This window comes from Giraffa tippelskirchi, chromosome 6 (genome assembly GCF_054371585.1).
Source record: "Giraffa tippelskirchi isolate mGirTip1 chromosome 6, T2T-mGirTip1v1.2.pri, whole genome shotgun sequence".
NCBI lineage: Eukaryota > Metazoa > Chordata > Mammalia > Artiodactyla > Giraffidae > Giraffa > Giraffa tippelskirchi.
In genome coordinates, this window is record NC_137280.1 from 136976986 (window position 1) to 136995154 (window position 18169).

General features: G+C 40.9%; 1 long non-coding RNA gene across 1 annotated transcript in view; it reads right to left on the reverse strand.

The window, feature by feature from the left end:
* Positions 1-18169, reverse strand: part of LOC145508731 (uncharacterized) — a 137876-nt gene that overhangs the window by 111796 nt on the left and 7911 nt on the right. Inside the window, exons 2-3 of the long non-coding RNA XR_014055573.1 lie at positions 14503-14591; positions 844-948 (exon numbers count right to left, since the gene is read on the reverse strand). This is a non-coding gene — a long non-coding RNA (uncharacterized LOC145508731). The remainder of the gene's footprint in view (positions 1-843; positions 949-14502; positions 14592-18169) is intronic.

Genomic DNA, 18169 nt, shown 5'->3' on the forward strand with positions numbered 1-18169 from the left:
TCACCTGCCTGTCTGTTTACAATCCTGAGTCTGACTCATCTCCATCAGGAATTGGTACAGATTTAAAAAGGAGAGCTCAAAAAAAAAAAAAAAAAGCAGGGGCAGATCTCATGGGCCACAGAATAGAGTCCTATACTACGTAATCTGAAGAGCCCCTCAAGGCCCTTAGCTTAAATCTTTCATCTCTACCTCAAGCAAGGTCTGAAATTTCACCATTAGAAATCAAACAAATATTTGGTTCTTATAGGTCAATTATTAGCTTAGTGGGGATTATCTGATCCCTAGCTAAGAGGCAGGGGTTGCTGTTTCTAAGAGCACACATTTAGGAATTGGATGGACCAAGGCATCATTGGGTGACTTTGGGCAATATGGCCATCACTAGTCTGTTCACTAACATTCTACGTTATTCCTGGATTAGATTATGAGATTGGACTTCCCATCCCCCTTGGAAGGAAATGTGGCCTTGTGATTTGCCATGTCCACTGAAAGATGAGAAGTAACACACTCATCACATGTCATTTCTGGGTGGAATGCTTCAGAAGCGCACACCATGCATCATGCTTCCTCTGACCCTCTGCCTCATGGACAGATCCTCATTGGGAATGTCCATTCTATAGGCCTGAGTGCCAGGCTGAACACATGTCAAATGGAGCTACCAGACAACCCACGATGGGAAGGAACATGAGAAAGGCAAAGAAACACATATTTGTTATTTTAAAACTCTGAAATTCAAGGTTCTTTCTGTTACCATGCTTTGTATTTCTTATCCTGATTCCTACTGACAGAATATTTAATTTTTCTCAGCTTCAATTTCCTAAATTCTAATGAGATACTACTACCTACCTATACACCTGTGATAGAGTAGATAAAATGCTCCCCATAGAGTCTGGTTCATAGAGGGAGCTCAGTAACTCCACCATCTTCCTTTCATTGGCTGGAAATTTAGTCCTACAAAAAAGTATAGAAATGATTAGGGGAAGGAGAAAAAACACCAGGGAAGGCTATTGGAATGTGGGTAGTAAGGAGCTCAGAATGTTATAGGAAGAGACTTGCAGTATATTAAAGTAGGTGAAAAAATATTAAAACTGGATATCATTGACTGTCCTCAAGGAAATTCAAAGTTACCAAGGGGCACCATGTAATTCACTGGACAGTAAACGGTGGAAAGATGGGTAGACGGGAGAATGATGGTACCTGCATTATACATACAGCATATAATATATACAGCTACCTACTCCCTCCCCTTAACCCAATTCTTCCCATCTTTCATTACTCAGATCCAGTATCACCTGCTCTATGATTTCCAGATTCTCAATTTTTCAGTTGAAATATATGCTTTCTCTGCATTTCCACAATGCTCAATCTGGAGGGTATATGTCAGCCATCAGAAAACATATGGACTGCTCTAGAAGATGCCCTCCGGAGAAGGCAATGGCACCCCACTCCAGTACTCTTGCCTGGAGAATCCCAGGGATGGCGGAGCCTGGTAGGCTGCCGTCTATGGGGTCGCACAGAGTCGGACACGACTGAAGCGACTTAGCAGCAGCAGCAGATGCCCTCACCTCATTCAACTTTGCATGCTCTAAAACATCAGGGAGAGTACACCCTCTAAGGGTAACCATTCTGTTTATCAACATAGGCCTCCCCAGGAGCACTTTAAATGCCTTAATTTTCCAGTAACCCTTTAAAGCACATACATTTATCATCTCCACTTTTACACATGAGGGCACAAAGACTGGGAGAAGTTAAGCAAGTGGCTGCACAAGTTTATGCGAACCGTCTTACAATACTGCTCACACACAAACCCATTCTGTCTGACTCCATGTTATCGTTCAGTCACTCAGTCGTGTCTGACTCTTTACAGCCTCATGGACTGCAGCACGCCAGGCTTCCCTGTTCCTCACCATCTCCCAGAGCTTGCTAAAGCTCATCTCCATTGAATCAGTGATGATATCCAACCATCTCATCCTCTGACTCCATAGTCACCCATTGTTTTCAACAACATAAATCAGTGTTTGTTGAATGAAAGAAAGAAAGATGATAATTATCAGCTATCTTTAATACATAGATTGAACACAACTTCTCCTTCCCTGCCTGCCATGCTGAGTGTCTGTACATGCATGTCTGGGGCTCTAGGGAAAGCGCTAAGGCACAACAGAGCAAAGAAAGAGGTCCGTGGTATAGATGTGCCGCATCTTCTACATATGAACCTATTTGCAATGCAGAAACAGAGACACAGATGTAGAGAACAAATTTACGGACACAAAGAGGGTAGAGAGGGGTGGAATAAGTCGGGAGATTAGGATTGATATAGGCGTCAACAATATGTGAACCGTGAACTTCCAGATATTCAAGCTGGTTTTAGAAAAGGCAGAGGAACCAGAGATCAAATTGCCGACATCCGATGGATCATTGAAAAAGCAAGAGAGTTACAGAAAAGCATCTATCTGCTTTATTGACTATGCCAAAGCCTTTGACTGTGTGGATCACAATAAACTGTGGAAAATTCTGAAAGAGATGGGCATACCAGACCACCTGACCTGCCTCTTGAGAAACCTGTATGCAGGCCAGGAAGCAACAGTTAGAACTGGACATGGAACAACAGACTGGTTCCACATTGGGAAGGAGTACGTCAAGGCTATATATTGTCACCCTACTTATGTAACTTATATGCAGAGTACATCATGAGAAACGCTGGGCTGGAAGAAACACAAGCTGGAATCAAGATTGCCAGGAGAAATATCAATAACCTCAGATATGCAGATGACACCATCCTTATGGCAGGAAGTGAAGAAGAACTAAAGAGCCTCTTGATGAAAGTGAAAGAGGAGAGTGAAAAAGTTGGCTTAAAGCTCAACATTCAGAAAACTAAGATTATGGCATCTAGTCCCATCACTTCATGGGAAATAGATGGGGAAACAGTGCAAACAGTGTCAGACTTTATTTTTTTGGGCTCCAAAATCACTGCTGATGGTGACTGCAGCCATGAAATTAAAAGACGCTTACTCCTTGGAAGGAAGGTTATGACCAACCTAGATAGCATATTGAAAAGCAGAGACATTACTCTCCCAACAAAGGTCCATCTAGTCAAGGCTATGGTTTTTCCAGTAGTCATGTATGGATGTGAGAGTTGGATGGTGAAGAAAGCTGAGCACTGAAGAATTGATGCTTTTGAACTGTGGTGTTGGAGAAGACTCTTGAGAGTCCCTTGGACTGCAAGGAGATCCAACCAGTCCATCCTAAAGGAGATCAGTCCTGGGTGTTCATTGGAAGGTCTGATGTTGAAGCTGAAACTCCAATACTTTGGCCACCTCATGCAAAGAGTTGACTCATTGGAAAAGACCCTGATGCTGGGAAGGATTGGGGGCAGGAAGAGAAGGGGACGACAGAGGATGAGATGGCTGGATGGCATCACCGACTCCATGGACATGGGTTTGGGTAGACTCCGGGAGTTGGTGATGGACAGGGAGGCCTGGCATGCTGTGATTCATGGGGTTGCAAAGAGTCGGACATGACTGAGTGACTGAACTGAAGTGAACTGATCTATAAATGATTATGTATAAAATAGATAACTAATGAGAGCCTGCTGTATATCACAGGGAAATCTACTGAGTGCTCTGTGGCGATCTAAATGGGAAGGAAATCCTAAAAGAGGGGATATATGTATACCATAGCTGATTCACTTTGCTGTAGAACAGAAAGAATACAATATTGTAAAGCAACTATACTCCAATATTTTTTTTTAAAGTCCTGAAAATGCACTCATGATAACCTTTTCTTTTTTCTGTTTTGCTAAAATGTAGGCCTGTTTCCTTACCTCCCAAGTATTTTTCTACAAAGCATGAAGGTTTGTAAAGATCTAAAGGGAATGGCAACAAAGTTATATGAGAGAGATGTAAAGCAAAATATGACTTCAGCTTAAGAGAAGATCTCATTAAAAGACTATAAAAGCTGATGGCTTATAAAGCAAATAGGGAGATTTCCATGGGGTGGTTCCAAATTTTCATCTCACTCCCAAACCCTTGGTTTGATCTAATTTTGATCAGATTTCCTGAGTACAGTTTCTTCCCACCTTCTTCTCAGTTGACTATAATGGCTTTATTGACTTTGCCCAGAGCAAGTTGGCCTTAAGATGGTTCCAAAGTCCTGAGGCTGAATTATCACCTCCACCTTTCAGAAGACCAAGTATCAATTTCACAGAGCTCACTGATATCTAAGCTCTAGAGAGAAAGCTGATCTCCAGACTCCCCATCCAGTACTCTTTTTATAAGTAGCTTCTGGCAACCAAGATCTATCCTCAAAGAAATGTGCTCGCTGAGTATCCATGGGATTCAGAAACAATTCTAACTACAGGGAATAGCTGTTGGCAAATCCTTTCATCAGAATCCTCATGATAGTTCTATTATGAATGATCATAATATATCAGCTAGAATCAGATTCTGAGCCTCCCCCAAAACTGTCATCCCTCCAAATATTGATTGAGGCTAGGCTCCTACTAAGAAATGCAAGTGAAATTTGAGTACTCCATTGCTTCCTGGCAGGCAGTAAAGACTGTAATAAATTAAAATGAGCTCAGTCCCAACAGATGATTTTAGACACCAATATAAATGTAAATAGGTTTCTCGTGTCTAAATGTGCTAAATGTTATCCCTGTTAATGGACATTGGCTCGAGCTCAGTAGAGATCCAGATGCAGCTCTAGATATGTGTTCAGGCATAGACAACAAAGTATGGGACACTAGTCTGGGTTTCATCTGTGGTTTATTCATTCCATGCTTAATACCGAATACATAAAAATACTGTGCTAAGTGTTGTGTACTTAGAAAAACTGAAGGCTAATCCTACATCCAAAAACCACAAAGTCTATTTAGAAATTAGATTTAAAAATATAGAGAGATAACAAAAGGGAGTGGTGGAAAGCTTCTTACAAATTTATCTACCTTTGTTCTTTTGAGTTGAACATGAGTGTGCACATTTGGGCTATGAACTGGTGAGATGAAACTGCTCAGTGAGATAGATAGAGAGTGCTGTGGGGTTCCTAGGGACAGTTCAATTTCAGGAACAAATGACAATGAAATCTGAATCATAATTGTTTCTATGTTCACATCTCTAGCCTTACGATCTCAAATATAATACTTAGATATATAAATATACCATGATTTCATCTATCATTCTGTACAGAACTCCTAGTCTCATCCAATCAAATGATACTTACCTTCTGATACTCTGATCAGATCTCTCAGCCTCTGCACAGGCTCTAGAACATGACCTTTGGGCTGCCAACACAATAAAATCTGCATCCTTGAATCTGGCATTCTAGACTTTTCATACCGGATCCTATTCTCCTTTATCTTCCATCATCTCCTGGCTTCTGTTCCTTAATCCTGTTTCTTAATAGCTGGCCTGCCCTGTCCAACCGCAGTGTTTTTCTCAGGCTCTATTCCCTGCCTGATCCCTCTTACCCCAAGATGTCTGCTGAAGTCTGACCCTTCTTCTAGATCACGTACTCTACCTTTTCCAAAAGGCTTTGCATTGCCTCCAATGCTCTCTAACAATGCAATCGCAGGCAACTTGCTTATCCTCAGTTTTCGTTTTGTTGTCTAGTCGCTAAGTCACGCTCAACTCTTTTGTGACACTATAGACTGTAGCCCGCCAGGCTCCTCTGTCCATGGGATTTCCTAGGCAAGAATACTGGCGCAGGTTGCCATTTCCTTCTCCAGGGGATCTTCCTGACCCAGGGATCAAACCTGCATCTCCTACATTGGCAGACAGATTCTTTACCACTGCACCACCTGGGAAGATTTATCCTGTTTCCTCACACACAAATGGATGACAGTAGCTAGTCCACATTGATGCGGTGATGACTGAATGACATAGGATACCTGAAGCACTTAATAAATTATTAATACATGTTTCACAATGAGCATTTAAAGCACTTTCAAGGGGAGCGACCATACTACTATAATTTATCTGTTATCTCACTGAGTTTGATTCCTCTGATACAGCCTCTGCATACCCAGTGGGCCTTGGGTTACAACTACAATCGTTCACTCAGTTGTGAGAAAGCTCACAATGCACAGGGGCCATGTCATAATCATTTCTTCCCCCAGCATTGCCCAGTGTCAGGCATGCTGCTTCTGCTAAGTCGCTTCAGTCGTGTCTGACTCTGTGCGACCCCATAGTTGGCAGCCCACCAGGCTCCTCTGTACACAGGATTCTCTAGGCAAGAATACTGGAGTGGGTTGCCATCTCCTTCTCCATGTCTGGAATAGCCCTGCTCTTAGCACAGACTTGACAAACGATTGCTAAACATTACTGAACATGCATATTATGTGTGTCATAAAAGCTACAACTTATATTCAAGAAGAGACCAATAGAGAAATAGTCTGAAGGATAATGTTTCACAGCCCAAATTGAGTCAAGCAGAAGAAAATATATTTTCATCAATGCAGAAGAATTTAATTTACAAGGTTAATTAAGAAAAATACAACCATGGGATAATGTGTGTGTGTATTTATTGCTTCTTTCTATTTTAGTGGTTTGCTTTCTCTAGAATCTCTATTTTGTGCCAAAGGCTAGTCAGGACAAGGGTATAATTTTACCTGAGAGGAAGAAGAAGGGTAACACTTAGGACAGAGAGAATCAGAAATTCTTATTCTCTGCTGCTGAGAATATAATTTAGTGCGCCCTATAATCAGTGATCGGAGAAGGCAATGGCACCCCACTCCAGTACTCTTGCCTGGAAAATCCCATGGATGGAGGAGCCTGGTAGGCTACAGTCCATGGGGTCGCTAAGACACGACTGAGCGACTTCACTTTCACTTTTCCCTTTCATGCATTGGAGAAGGAAATGGCAACCCACTCCAGTGTTCTTGCCTGGAGAATCCCAGGGACGGCGGAGCCTGGTGGGCTGCCGTCTATGGGGTCACACAGAGTCGGACACGACTGAAGCAACTTAGCAGCAGCAGCAGCAGATAATCAGTGATATATATTAGGAGCCTCAAATAAGGACATGGAAACAACCTAGATGTCCATCTGCAGATGAATAGATAAGGAAGTTGTGGTACATATACACATCAGTATATCACAGCTATAAAAAAAGAACACATTTGAGTCAGTTCTAATGAGATGGATGAAGCTGGAGCCTATTATACAGAGTGAAGTAAGTCAAAAAAAGAAACACCAATACAGTATATTAACACATATATATGGAATTTAGAAAGACGGTAAAGATGATCCTATATGCAAGGCAGCAAAAGAGACACAGATGTAAAGAACAGACTTTTAGACTATGTGGGAGAAGATGAGGGTGGGATGATTTGAGAGAAGACCACTGAAACACGTATATTACCATACATACAATAGGTGATCAGTGCAAATTTGATGCATGAAGTAGGGCACTCAAAGCCAGTGCACTGGGACAAACCAGAGGGGTGGGGGAGGGGGTTCAGAATAGGGGGGCACATGTGCACCCGTGGGTTATTCATGTCGATGTATGGCAAAAACCATCCCAACACTGTAAAGTAATTATCCTTCAATTAAAATAAATAAATCAATTGAAAAAAATAGGGAGTTTGGGATTAGCATATATGCACCACCATGTATAAAATAAACAACAAGGATTCTACCGTATAGTACAAGAAACTATATACAATGTCTTGTAATGACCTATAATGGAAAAGAGTCTGAAAAAGTATATATATAAATACATATACATACATATATATTTGAGTCACTTTGCTGTATACCTGACACTAACACAACATTGCAAATTAATTATACTTTAATTTAAAAAAAAAATTATTAAAAAAAGGACAAGGACAAGAAATTAGGCACCTGAAAGTAATTTTATCCAAGTCTCTCAAAAGAAGATGAAGAAGTGCCAGTTGACATAATTATTGATTTTAAAATCATCTGTGAAAAGAATACAGTCATGTATGTTGATATGTATACTATATAGTCATAGCTTTATAAATATTTTGCCATGTATTTCTTTGTATGATACCACATCACATGAAAAAGGCTAGAAAGATATTCATTAATTTTGAATAATGAGTTTAGAAGGGTAGAACTTAAAAATACTGATTCTGTGGGCTTCTGGGGAGCACTCCAGGGGGAGAAATCAGGCCACTTCAAGAGAAACTAGAAAAAGAGATTAAGTGAAAGATCAAGTAACTCTACTCCCAAGCAGTATTCCAAACACAGTAAGATACCATGGACAGAAAAAACAAGCCATGCTTTTAAGTAAGAATCTTGTGTCTAGGCATAGGAATAGATGCCCAAATTGCAGGTTCGTTTGCCATTGAGTCGCTTTTAACAACGGCAGCTGCCCAGGAAGAGGTCTGACAGGAATGATTTCACTTAATGATGGTTAAAGATCTCCTGGATAACAGCGTGGAGAGAAGCTGGCATCTATACATTTATGAGCAGAGATATGTGAGCCCTCCCTGTCTGATCTCCTGGTCCCCTACAATGCAAGTTAAATCAAAAGATGAAGGGTTGGGGACCGAGAGATAAACACTGCCTGTTTCACCATTTCCGTACTGCTAACTGGAAGAAATAACAAAAGATGGAGCTTGATAGCAATATATCCCAGTGCCAAGAGAGTCATGCTTTGTTCCCACTAATGGAGGCCACATTCAGGTCATAAGTCTCTGAAAAACTCTGGGTTTTCATTTTGCTTTTCCAGTTGCTCTCCAGTGGAAGTGGCTGCCTCACAGCTTGTGTGCTTGGTGGTCCAAGGAGGCCTATGCTCACCATCTGTTCCAAGGAGGATTTCATCCTTAAGGGTGAGTTTAGACTGAATGGCACTGAGAAAGTTCTCTTCACTCAAAAATCGTCTCATTTGCACCTACCCAGGAATTTGGTGTCAATGAGGATTTTTTCTAAGTAGTTTTCCTGCACAAGAATCTTGCTATGGGCTCCCCACATTGTTAGGGCAGTAAAAACAGAGGTGCCCCAGCTTTCTTATTAAAGGAACACTGTGTACACAATTAAACTCAACAGATGAGAAGTACAAGACCACAGTTAGGAGTGCTGGCCTGGTCCCCAGGCTTCCTAAGAAAGCTGTGTTGGAACGAGTTTATTAGAGGAGACTAGGAATCTCTTAGGAACAGCCATTTGTAATAGACCCCCCCCCCTTTTTTTTCTTTTTGCCTTTTGAGCAAATCCCAGTGTTCATGATAGTTACAGTCTAAGGCTTGGCTTCCTCTCCTCAATGCTCATGCAGATTAAGTGAAAGTTTCCAACTGCAGGCTAAAATTTTCATTCTTCCAGACATGTTCACAACAAAATGTCAAAATATATCATATATGAGAAATCACTATGAACTCCTAGGGGTTCAGAGAGTGGAAAGAGCATGGATATTTAGAGCCAGGCCCACACAGGTTCAGATCCTAGCTTTCCCATTTCCTTTTCTATGGGATCATGGCCAAGTTTTTTTTTTATATATATCAACCTCCTCATCTGTAAAATTAGGATAATGATATTTACTCTTCAGGATTATTGCAAAGATTAAGCACATTTAAGGTCCTGATTGCAGTTCCTGAAATGTAATACACAGGGTGGGTTTTTTTTTTTTGTTTCCCTCTCTCTCTCTCTTGCTCTGCTGTTCTCAAAAATATTACCACGTATGTTGAGAGACAAACCTTAGTCTCTTGGAAATTTCAACTAAAGGGAAGACCAGAGAGAAGTTGCAAAGAAGTGCTGCTGACTTCTAGTGCCCAACAATAGAAGAGACTTCCTCAGAACAGTTATCATGATTAGTTGAGCAGGTGCTACTTCACACATATCTTTCTTGGCCCTTCTCATTTTAGCTCATACCAGCTCACCTTCCAAACATGAGTCTGTCTCTGGCTTTCACGAATCACTAGAACTCACTCTGTTCACCTGCCTGGCCAGCCAGAGATGCAGGGGCAGCCTTCGGGAGCAGTCCTTAACTAATTCTTGATGAGAACTGGTCGATAACAGAAGTTCTCATATGTTAGTGGGAAACACCAGGTTTTTTTACATGTGGTAAGGATTCGATTGGTTCATGCACTGCAGAGCCTATCCCAGAGTTTCTGATTCAGTAGCTCTGGGATGGGACTGAGAACCTGCATTTCTAAAAGTTGCCAAATGATGGAGATTCTGCTGGTCCAGACATCACCCTCTGAGAACCACTAGGATGTATATATCCTGCTGCTGTCATGCCTCAGGTGGGATAACTTTGAGGCATGTGGTCTGCACTGGCCACATTAATGTTTGGGCTGCTATAATAAGCTGCCACAGATTCAGTTCAGTTCAGTCGCTCAGTCGTGTCTGACTCTTTGTGACCCCATGAACCGCAGCACGCCAGGCCTTCCTGTCCATCACCAACTCCCGGAGTCCACCCAAACCCATGTCCAGTGAGTCAGTGATGCCATCCAACCATCTCATGTTCTGTTGTCCCCTTCTTGTCCTGCCCTCAATCTTTCCCAGCATCAAGGTCTTTTCAAATGAGTCAACTATTTGCATCAGGTAGCCAAAGTATTGGAGTTTCAGCTTCACAATCAGTCCTTCCAATGAATATTCAGGACTGATTCCTTTTAGGTTGGACTGGTTGGATCTCCATGCAGTCCAAGGGACTCTCAAGAGTCTTCTCCAACACTACAGTTCAAAAGCATCAATTCTTCTGTGCTTAGCTTCCTTTATAGTCCAACTCTCACATTCATACATGACCACTGGAAAAACCATAGCCTTGACTAGATGGATCTTTGTTGACAAAGTAATGTCTCTGCTTTTCAATATGCTGTCTAGGTTGGTCATAACTTTCCTTCTAAGGAGTAAGCATCTTTTAATTTCATGGCTGCAATCACCATCTGCTGTGATTCTGGAGCCCAGAAAAATAGTCAGCCATTGCTTCCACTGTTTCCCCATCTATTTGCCATGAAGTGATGGGACTGGATGCCATGATCTTAGTTTTCTGAATGTTGAGCTTTAAGCCAACTTTTTCACTTTCACTTTCATCAAGAGGCTCTTTAGTTCTTCTGTAATTTCTGCCATAGGGTGGTGTCATCGGCATATCTGAGGTTACTGATATTTCTCCTGTCAATCCTAATTCCAGCTTGTGCTTCCTCCAGCCCAGTGTTTTTCATGATGTGCTCTGCATATAAGTTAAATAAGCAGGGTGACAATATACAGCCTTGACGTACTCCTTTTCCTTTTGGAACCAGTCTGTTGTTCCATGTCCAGTTCTAACTGTTGCTTCCTGACATGCATACAGGTTTCTCAAGAGGCAGGTGAGGTAGTCTGGTATTCCCATCTCTTTCAGAATTTTCCACAATTTATTGTGATCCACACAGTCAAAGGCTTTGGCATAATCAATAAAGCAGAAGTAGATGCTTTCCTGGAACTCTCTTGCTTTTTCGATGATCCATCGGATGTTGGCAATTTGATCTCTGGTTCCTCTTCCTCTTCTAAAACCAGCTTAAACATCTGGAAGTTCACGGTTCACATATTGGTGAAGCCTGGCTTGGAGAATTTTAAGCATTACTTTGCTAGCGTGTGAGAAGAGGGCAACTGTGTAGTAGTTTGAACATTCTTTGGCATTGGCTTTCTTTGGGATTGGAATGAAAACTGACCTTTTCCAGTCCTGTGGCCACTGTCGAGTTTTCCAAATTTGCTGGCATATGGAGTGCAGTACTTTCACAGCATCATCTTTCAGGATTTGAAATAGCTCAACTGGAATTCCATCACCTCCTCTAGCTTTGTTCATAGTGATGCTTCCTAAGGCCCATTTGACTTCACATTCCAGGATGTCTGGCTCTAGGTGAGAGATCACACCATCGTGATTATCTGTGTCATGAAGATCTTTTTTGTACACTTCTTCTGTGTATTCTTGTCACCTCTTCTTAATATCTTCTGCTTTTGTTAGGTCCCTACCATTTCTGTCTTTATTGAGCCCATCTTTGCATGAAATATTCCCTTGGTATCTCTAATTTTCTTGAAGAGATCTCTAGTCTTTCCCATTCTATTGTTTTCCTCTATTTCTTTGCATTGATCGCTGAGGAAGGCTTTGTTATCTCTCCTTGCTATTCTTTGGAACTCTGCATTCAAATGGGAATATCATTTGATATAGAATGTTGTCCACCGGAGAATGGAATGGCAAACCACTTTAGTATTCTTGCCTTGAGAACCCCATGAACAGTATGAAAAGGCAAAAAGATAGGACACTAAAAGATGAATTCCCCAGGTTGGTAGGTGCCCAATATGCTACTGGAGATCAGTGGAGAAATAACTCCAGAAAGAATGAAGGGATGGAGCCATCGCAAAAACAACACCCAGTTGTGGATGGGACTGGTGATAGAAGCAAGGTTTGATGCTGTAAAGAGCTATATTGCATAGGATCCTGGAATGTTAGGTCCATGAATCAAGGCAAATTGGAACTGGTCAAACAGGAGATGGCAAGAGCGAATGTCGACATTCTAGGAATCAGTAAACTAAGATGTACTGGAATGGGTGAATTTAACTCAGATGACCACTATATCTACTACTGTGGGCAGGAATCCCTTAGAAGAAGTGGAGTAGCCATCACAGTCAACAAAAGAGTCCGAAATGCAGTACTCGGATGCAGTCTCACAAACGACAGAATGATCTTTTTTCATTTCCAAGGCAAACCATTCAATATCACGGTAGTCCAAGCCTATGCCCTGATCAGTAACTCTGAAGAAGCTGAAGTTGAACAATTCTATGAAGATCTACACGACCTTCTAGAATTAACACCCAAAATAGATGTCCTTTTCATTATAGGGGACTGGAATGCAAAAGTAGGAAGTCATGAAACACCTGGAGTAAGAGGCAAATTTGACCTTGGAGTACAGAATGAAGCAGGGCAAAGGCTAATAGAGTTTTGCCAAGAGAACGCACGGGTCATAGTAAACACCCTCTTCCAACAACACAAGAGAAGACTCTACACATGGACTTCACCAGATGGTCAACACCGAAATCAGATTGATTATATTCTTTGCAGCCAAAGATGGAGAAGCTCTATACAGTCAGCAAAAACAAGACTGGCAGCTGACTATGTGTATGGCTCAGATCATGAACTCCTTATTGCCAAATTCAGGCTTAAATTGAAAAAAGTGAAGAAAACCACTAGACCATTCAGGTATGACCTAAATAAAATCCCTAATGATTATACAGTGGAAGTAAGAAATAGATTTAAGGGACTAGATCTGATAGACCGACTGCCTGATGAACTATGGATGGAGGTTCATGACATTGTACGGGAGACGGGAATCAAGACCATCCCCAAGAAAAAGAAATGCAAAAAAGCAAAATGGCTGTCTGAGGAGGCCTCACAAATAGCTGTGAAAAAACGGGAAGGGAAAAGCAAAGGAGAAAAGGAAAGATGTACCCATTTGAATGCCACAGATTGGGTGGCTTAATGACAGAAATGTATTTTCTCACAGTTCTGGAGCCTAGAAGTCCAAGATTAGGGTTTCAGTCTGCGCCTCTCTCCACATCCCTCAAATGGTTGCCTTCTCACTATGTCCTCAAGCGGCCTTTGCTCTGTACACGTGTTTCCCTAGTACCTTTTGTTCTCCTTGCATGAAGACCAGTCTAATTGATTTAGGGTCCTGCCCTTCGGACCTCATTTAACCTTAATTACCACTCTAAAGGCCCTATCTCCAAATGCAGTCACATGGGAGGTGGAGGTTTCCACATAGATTTAGGGGGACACAAGTCAGTCCATAACACAGGCTTTCAGAACTCTCTAGGGGGTAAGCTCCAGATAATGAGAACACACCCTTTATCGGTCTTCCCTTATAGCTCAGTTCCTCACTCCTTTACTGGAGTTTCCTGGAATCATGTTCCAGATCAACTATTTGTGTTCAAGTCCTTATTTCGGACCTAAGTCTATGACAGCCTGAATTCAGAGAGTGTTCTTCTATCAAGTGTCCACTAGATGTCCAATGACAGATGAATGGATAAAGAAGTTGCTGTACATATATACAATGGAATATTACTCAGCCATAAAAAGGAACACATTTGAGTCAGTTCTAATGAGGTGGATGAACCTAGAACCTATATACAGAGCAAAGTAAGCCAGAAAGAAAAAAACAAATTTTATATATTAATATATATATATGGACTCTAGAAAGAGTATTGATGGTCTTAGTTGCAGGGAAGCAATGGAGACACAGACTTAGAGAACAGGCTTGTGGACACAGTGAGAGAAGAAAAGAGAGGGACAAATTGAAAGAGTAACATTGAAACATACCCATTACCATATATAAAATAGAAAGTCAGCGGGAATTTGCTGTACGACACAGGGAGCTCAAACCTGGTGCTTTTTGAAAACTTAGAGGGCTAGAATGGGGTGGGGGGTGGGAGGGAGGTTCAAGAGAGAGGGGACATATGTATACCTATGGCTGATTCATGTTGATGTATGGCAGAAACTAATATAATACTGTATAGCAATTATCCTCCAATTAAAAATAAATAATTTTATTAAAAAATAAAAAACACACAAGGGACTTACCTGGTGGTCCAGTGGTTAAGACACTGCCCTCCAATGCAGGGGGTACAGGTTCACGCCCTGGTCAGGGAGCTAAGATCCCACATGCCTTGCTGCCAAAAAACAAAAACAGAACAGAAGCAATATTGTAACAAATTCAATAAAGACTTTAAAAATGGTCCACATAGTAAAATCTAAAACAAATGAATAAATAAAATAAAAAGCATACAGTGCTTAAATAAACATAGTTAAATTAAAGTACAGAATTAAAAGTCAAGAGACAAATTGTAATTCCGTCTTTGTAGCTAACTCACTTATAATGTGCTAACAATCTTAAAATGTTGAGTAATTAACTCTCTTTAAGCTTCAATTTCATTATACAGTAAATGTATGTACCAATCTCAGCCATGACTGACTTCTTCAGGCAGTGTGAAGATGTGCATCACTTAGAATTCTTTGAGTACAAGTAATAGAAAGTTATTCCAGATAGCTTAAGCAACAGGAAGGACTTTATTAGAAGGTTATCAGACAACCTACAGAATTGGAAACTGATGGGAACAAGCATTTTGCATGTCAGCAGACACTCCTTGACCCCCCACCTATGGAAGGATGCTAGTGTAGCAGGGGGTCATATGAAAGTAAAGCCAGGACCATGAACCCTACAGGGGAAATTATCTAAATATGTAAATAAATCAAATATGTTTCCAGTACAGTCTGTTGAGTATACATACTGTTGAGTTAGATACTGTCTAATTTGATAAGTACCTGCATCAATCAGACTTGGAGGATTCTCACTTATGAAGTATGTGCCTCAGATTTGATGGAGTTTCCTTTCAAGTAAGCTGCTGACATTTGGGTTCACTTAGTGGGGAAAAATCAAAGAAAACCAGGGGAAATGAAAATGCACTATCCAAATAATTGCTGTTGAATATCATTCACAATCTTGGCACATCCATGGACCCATATTTTCGAAGGCAAGTAAGATATTGGTCAGCTTTTAATGATAAATGATTATCTGATCTTCATGCAATCTGTCACAACATTAATTTTATATCTATTACAAGCCTAATGAATGACCTCTAAATTGGTCCTCATCCTGAAGCGACATATTTAATATCTGTAGTCCTGGGAGAGACAGTCTGATTGGAAAAAGCTTGAGTCACATGACATCTTTTGTCTGTATAAGGCCAGCAAAAAGAAAAATCTGAAGAAATAAAACTCCTAGTAACACTGATAGCTACAGTAAAAAGTCCGGGCAACTCAATTGGCAGTCTCACTGAGATCACATGCATGCATGCTCCATGGCTCGGTCATGTCAGGCTCCTGAGACCCTATAGACTGTAGCCCGCCAGGTCCTCTCTCTCTGGGATTCTCCAGGCAAGAATACTGGAGTGGATTGCCACTTCCTACTCCAGGGGATCTACAGGAAAAGAAACCTCTCACACCAATCACACATGTGCCTTTCTGTCAGGAAGAGGGAGTGGGTGATTAGTGGATGGCTCAATATGACCAGTCTCCATTACAGAAAAAAATGAAAAAAAAAAAACTTAAATACTACTGCTTTTTAAAGTATACAGTCATATACCAAAACAGAAGATAGTGTCCTCCTCCTATTATATAGAATTATTATTAGGAGCTGGAGAGTTTTGGCAAAGAAGTCTGAGCAAGGAGTCTGAAAAGAATATAAACTGGGGGCCTCATTCACCTCCTACATAATGAGGTCATCCAAAGAAATGCTGCCACAAGCTCTAATCCTGTGAAAATTTTATTAAGGAGTATAGGCAATATCCATTGTTTTTGGTAGATATTTCTAGAGAATCTGACTTGGTGACTACGGTATTTAACTTTGCTAGCAGTGGGGTGTGCTGTATTCTATCACTGGTTTAGTCATAACCTCGTCATATGACCTGGGCATCTCCCATTTTCTCCAAAACCTCCACTTCCCTATCTCTAAAAAGAGGATTGGATTAGGTCTTTGCAGCTTCAATCTAATGTTTCACAACTAAAAGCTAACTGAACAATAAGCGGCTCTACTCTAGAGTCAGAGTGTAAATATGCTGTAATAGATTCCCACGGAGTTGAGGCCCTGGTTGGGGAGCCCAGGAGATTCAGAGGGAAGAGAGAGAGACAATAGCAGGCCACCACCACCGTTAAGAAATACCATGGACTCCCATGGATAATACCTGGTTTTAAGAATCAAGTTCTGCTTCTACCACCAAAGCCCATTCAGTATTTCTAACAAGTTGTGATTGTGGAAGCCAAGTGGAAGCCTATACCATAGGTGGGACTATAGCACTTTAGATTAAAAAGTAAAATGGACAAAGAACCACAGGGGGAGGTAAACCTCCAGCTCTATGTTCACCACCTCTTAACAATAATAATCATGACAGTGCCTTCATTTGTCAGGAAGCCTCAGAAACAATTTTTTGTCCATAAAAGTATGTGTGGGTGAGAGAGGTGGGTGATTATTTATCAGATGTTAGCCTTTTTAAACACTCTATTGGTGATGTGTCTGAGACTTGGGTTTCTATGACAGTGAATCAGATAAAGGTATTAATGACAATGTCAGCTTGTGAAGACCTGCAGCCTGAGAGTGCCAGCATTTAAAAATTACTTCTCAAGTGCTAAATATGGTTACAGCCTGGTATGATTCAGGCTAGGCAAATCATGGACCTCAAGAGGAAATCCAGATTACTGGAAAAATTCTGTCTCAGAACAGCATCCAAGTAGCAGAATACAGGACTCAGGGTGATAGAGGACAGACTTGAGCAGGTTATTCCATTCATTCATCTGCATTAGGGCAGGATCACTCAGAAACCATTCCATGAATATGACTTTTAAACATAAGTTCCAGACTTTCATATCTGACCAAGATGGAATAAAAGAGACCCAACTGGTTCTCCTGCATTAAACTACTAAATACAAACAAAATATATAAAACAATGATTTCAGGACCCTGGACATCAGGCAGTGAGACAATAAATAAACAAAGTAAATCCCATGATTGTCCCAGGTTACTGTATTGGGAGCATTTTCAAGCTCTGGACAGAGAGAGAGATCTGAGATCTACCTCAAATCCTTGTTTCCTAGTTGAGGAAACAGCTGAGAATTTGGAAAAACCAAAGTAACTACAATCCACAGAAAGTACCAGAAAGGAGAAAGTATTCAAAGAGGCCTAAGGAGTATCTCCCTCGGGTATTCAGCAGAATATTAATGTGTGTGTATGCATGTATGTGTAAATTACTCAAGGTAAAAGGAAAAACAAAAAAAACACCTCTGATGGGATTAGAGGGACAAGTAACTGACTCTCAACCAGGCTGGAAATACAACTGGTTCCCACAAGCTGGAAATGAAAATTCATGGGAGAGTCATGGAGCACTGGGCTAAATATTAAGGAAGGACTTGCCTTATTAGTGAGGAAAAATTAATTCTAGATGAAGTACTGCTCTGTCCCACCTAATGAATCATAAAATCAAGAGCCTAAAAAATTCAAACTGCTTTCAAATAACTAAACCACATACCATATTAAATCTCAAGAAATATGCATTACCCAACAAATTATGTATCCAATCAAGGATTACCAGAGACGCAAAGAAGCAGGAAAACATAACTCATTATAAGAAGAGTAATCAATCAGAATCAATCAAAACCAATAAAAAATGATCACAAAAATTAGAATTAGTAAACAATG